The sequence below is a fragment of the Leopardus geoffroyi genome, chromosome B1, assembly GCF_018350155.1.
Source record: "Leopardus geoffroyi isolate Oge1 chromosome B1, O.geoffroyi_Oge1_pat1.0, whole genome shotgun sequence".
NCBI lineage: Eukaryota > Metazoa > Chordata > Mammalia > Carnivora > Felidae > Leopardus > Leopardus geoffroyi.
The window spans coordinates 184,007,487-184,012,603 of NC_059327.1; the positions used below are offsets into that span (position 1 = coordinate 184,007,487).

Consider the following 5,117-nt stretch of genomic DNA (forward strand, 5'->3'; position numbering starts at 1 on the left):
GGTCTTTTTAAAAATGCAAATAATCTGGGGGTGTCGGGTTGGCTCTGTCAGTTGAGCAGCCAACTCTTGGTTTCGGTTCAAGTCATGATCTCACGGTTTCATGAGTTTAGTGCGAGCCCCGCGTCGGGCTCTGCAGTGAGAGCACAGACCCTGCTTGGGATCCTCCCTCTCTCTCCCTCTCTCTCTCCCCTTCCCCTGCTAATGTTGTCTCTGTCTCTCTCAAAATAAAGAAACTTAAAAAAAAATTTTTTAAGGGGCACCTGGGTGGCTCAGCCGGTTAAGTGCCCGGCTTTGGGTCAGGTCGTGATCTCACGGTTCATGGGTTCGAGTCCCACATCGGGCTCTGTGCTGACAGCTTGGAGCCTGGAGCCTGCTTTGGATTCTGCGTCTCCCTCTCTCTGCCCTCCCCTGCTCGTGCTCAAAAATAAATAAACATTACAAAGAAAATTAAAAAAAAAATTTAAATGCAAATAATTCTGTCTTCTGTATTTTCCCAGAGGCAATGCAGGTGGCTGTGAGTCCTAGTTCCACAGTAACAAGGAGACTTTGGCTAAGTTATTTAATCCCTATGTATCTTAGTTTCTTCATGTGTACGGTGGACATATCAAAAGAAGTTAATTCAGAGAGGTGGTGAAGGTCACACGGGTTATTTACCTCATTTGTAACTCAGTAAACATTCAACATGGTGTAGCTCTCATAGTCTGTTACTAATAGTTAATGTTTATTGAGGGCCTAACTTGTATGAGGAGGTCCCGTCACAAGTGCTTGACTCCTCTTAATGATACTGTAAAAACCCTATGTAAATTTAAAAAAATAAAAAAAAAAAATCTTGTTCTAAAAAGGAAAAAAAAAAAAACTTATGTAATCGGTACTATTATCTCCATTTTACAGATGAGGGAAACGCACAGAAATTTTCAGCACAATATCCAATATCACACAACTGCTAAGTGATAGGACTGGGTTTTGACCCCAGAAAGCTTGGTCCCAAACCCATTTTAAATTAACTAGTATAATACACAATAGTACCTCTCGAGTCAATGTAATTAACTCATGGCAGGTCAGTGATAGAGAAAATTGTTAGAAAAAATTCAAAGCAACAGACAATGGATGTTTCCAATCAAAATATATCCACTGGGGTCTGGAGTTTTTTGCACATGTAGAAAATGTCAGTGGAAAAATTAACTAAAATGATTGATAAGGAGGCATTACCTTATCTCTCCAGGTACTCCTGAAAGAAAAGAGAGAAAAAGAATTCCAAACCTTGGGATGTAAAGAGGCAAGTCAAGAACATATGGAAAATATCAATACATATTTGCAAATGATATATGCAATAAGGGGTTAATATCAAAAATATATAAATTACTTCTACAACTCAACACCACAAAAACCCAATCTAGTTAAAAAATAGGAAGAAGAGGGGTGCCTGAGTGGCTCAGTCGGTTGAGAGTCCGGCTTTGGCTCAGGTCATGATCTCGCGGTCTGTGAGTTCGGGCCCGGCATTGGGCTCTGTGCTGACGGCTCACAGCCTGGAGCCTGTTTCGGATTCCGTGTCCCCCTCTCTCTCTGCCCCTCCCCCACTCATGCTCTGTCTCTCTCTGTCTCAGAAATAAATAAACATTAAAAAAATTTTTAAAATATAGGAAGAAGAACTGAGTAGACATTCCTCTAAAGAAGACATACAGGTGGCCAACAGACACATGAAACGATGTTCAATGTCACTAATCAGCAGGAAAATGCAAATGAAAACCACAAGGAGCTATCACCTCACATCTGTTAGAATGGCTAAAATAAAAAAGATGAGAAACAAGAAGTGTTGGCAAGGACACGGAGAAAAAAGATCCCTCGTCCACTATTGGTGGGGATGTAAATTGGTGCAGCCACTGTGGAAAACAGTAGGGAGGTTCCTCAAAAAATGAAAAGTAGGACTCTCTGATGATCCAATAATTCCACTATTGGGTATTTACCCAGGGAAAATGAAAACACTAACTTGAAAAGATATATGCACCCCTATGTCTATTGCAGCGTTATACGATAGGCACTCAAAGTGTCGAACAATAGACAAATGGATGAGGAAAAGGTGGTATATATAACGGAGTATTACACAGCCATGAAAAAGATGAGACCATGCCATTTGAAACCGCATGGATGGACCTAGAGGGTATCATACTAACTGAAATAAGACTGAGAAAGACCTACATCATATAATTCCACTCTTAGAAGGAATCTTGAAAGAAAATAAATAAACCAAAAGCAGAATGAGAACTATAAATACAGAGAGCAAACTGATGGTTGCCAGAGTGGAGGAGAGTGGGGGGTTGGGCAAAATAGGTGACGGGGAGAAGGAGATACAAGACTCCAGTTACAGAGTGAGTAAGTCATGGGATAAAAAGCAGAGTAGAAGGAATACAGTCAATGATACTGTAAGGGGACAGATGGTAGCCAAACTTGTGGGTGAACACAGCATAATGCAGAGACTTGGCAAATTACTAAGCTGTACCCCTGAAACTAACACAACATCGTGTGTCAAATATACTTTAATAAAAAAAAAATAAGATAAGATTTCCTTTTTAAAAAAGAAAACATACAAATAGCCAACCAACACGTGAAAAAAATGTCCGTCTTGGTCGTAATAGAGGTAACAGTAGTCGCCAGTGTGTGCCATCGGGTGGCGGGCAGAGCAGCGAGAGGAGTAGATTCAAGCAGGCTTCTGCAGAGTAATATGACAAACTATATCAAAAGTCTTAGCCCCAGACACCATCCTGCGCCCACACGTGTGTGCCCCTAATGTCAGCTGGTCCCCCCCAGACCCCTTGAGCGCCAACCCGAGTCCCCATTTCCGCTCCAACAAGATGAAAGAAACTCTCCCAAACCAGGAGAAACTCACCAACCTGCGAGCACAAGGGTGCATTGGTGGGAAAGGAACCACTGGCCGAAAGGAGAAGGTGGTTTGCAGGCGATAAAAAACAAACACACAAAGCCTCAGTTCACCTCAAAGAAGTTAGGGCTGAACAAGATCTCCGGTATTGAAGAAGTGAGTGTGTTTCCAAACCGAGGAACAGCCATCTACCTTCACAACCCTACAGTTCAGGTCTCCCCGGCAGCGAGCACTTTCACCATCACAGGCTATGGGGAGACCGAGCAGGTGACAGAAATGCTACCCAGGATCTTAAACCACCGCGGTGCAGTGGGTCTGACTGGTTTAAGAAGGCTGACCGAGCTCTGCCCATGCAACCTGTGGCTGGAAAAGCAGCACTGGCTACCGAAGAGGGTGAAGATGAAGTTCCAGATGTTGTGGAGAATTTTGATGCAGCTGAAGAAACCACGGGGAGCTGCTATTTTATATTATGATTGCTTTTTAAAAGGTTGTTTATGGATCTCATACGATCTAGATCGCTAGCATGTTTAAGCCCAAGCCCCTTGGGCCTGGGCTTTGCAGTTTTTGCTTAGACGCAATTCATTCTTTGCAGCTAATTAAGCTACAGAAGTCAGGGAATAAAGTGTGAAACAAGGTGAATTAAAAAAAAAAAAAAAAGAAAAAAGAAGAAGCCTTAAGCAAGCATATCCCCTACTCAGCAATTCTACCCCTAGGAGTTTATGTCATACAAAGAAATGAATAAGTGTATTCATTTAAACATTATTTATAATAAAAATTTGGAATCAACCTATGACAGTAGACAGTAAATCAAAAAAAAAAATAAGAAAGAAAAAAATTTACTTCATCTGTGAAAAAGAAGGAATTTAATAAATTCCCGATCTCCATGATCTGCAAGTTATGTTACAGAAGTCCATAAGCATGCACATGAAAAGACTCAAAGAACATACTATAGGTTAGCAGTCATAATTTCAAAGATGTAGCACTAAAAGCAAATTTTGCTTTATTTTCTTTGTGTTTTCCAGACTTTCTGCATTAAGTACCTCACATTAAGGAAAAATAAGAGTTTTGCAATAAATAGAAATAAATACTTGTATCAGTGCGAAAAAAAAAAAAAATTCAGGTCCATATTATACAAGATTCTAAACTACGAGTGACAGAAAACCCAGCTCAAACTGTCTTGACAAGAAGGAAGTTGTTGCTTTACATGCCTCGGGTACGGCCGGATCCAGGCCTCAGACAAAGTTGTTTAGGACTTGGTCTGTCTCTCACCATCTCTTTATCCCTTGTCTTTCTTTTTTCTCTACTGTTTTATTTTCAGGAATGTTCTTTCCATACACGAAGTTCATGGTGCAAATATGCCCATCGAGATGTTTACATTCTCTTCCCTCTGCAAATTCTCCAACTGCCATTTTTATAAGAGTTAAAATGAAAGTCCTGGATCTGATTTTCCTTGGCCATCTTGGGATAGTTTATTGATCGCCGATCCAATCAAACAGTCACATGAATGGAATGCCCTGATTGGTCATGCCTGGGTCACATGTCTACTGTGGGAGCCAGGAGGTGGGGTCAGCTAGGGTGGCAGGGAGTGAGAGTGGGGGAAGGGTGGTTTCCTAAGAGACCAGGAGGTTCCATGTAGAAAAGGAAGAGTGGAGGATGCTGGTGAGTTAAAAACCATCATAACAGACACACGAAAACGCATTCACGGGGAGATTTCAGTTTCTTTAGATGCTGGCTAGGCACGGCCAGGAAGAGCATTAGCGGCTTTGAATCACTTGGGTCTCTTGTGTTTGCACTTGACAGAGAATTCAATCGGACGCAGCGTAAGCAACGGTGAGAATTTATTGACTTACACAACTGAAAAGTCCAGAGGTAGGGCTGGCTTCAAGGAAGTCTAAGCCACCCAAGGATCTGGCTCTTCCAGTCTCCCTAGTTTTAAACCGGTGACAGTATTATCTCCAGATTCCACGCAAAGGCTCCTGGCAACTCCAGGCTCTCTCCCCAGGGTAGCGGATTGCTCTGGCAGCTCCACACCTCGTATCCTCACGCCACAGCAGGTGTGAGCCAGGGACAGAGAATCTGTAGTATTTCCCGGACAAGTCCTGTGAGCGTCACTTCTCTCACTGGCCCAAACTGGAAGAGTTCGAGAAGGTTTGGTGTTAATTCTTTCAATGGTTTGCAGAATTCACCAGTGAAGCCACCTGGTCCTGGATTCTTCTTTGTTGGGAGGTTGTTGGTTACCCAT

General features: G+C 42.3%; 1 pseudogene; it reads left to right on the top strand.

Moving 5' to 3' along the window:
- Positions 1-2,849: 2,849 nt before the first annotated feature.
- LOC123596478 lies at positions 2,850-3,348 on the top strand (annotated as a pseudogene).
- Positions 3,349-5,117: the final 1,769 nt, after the last annotated feature.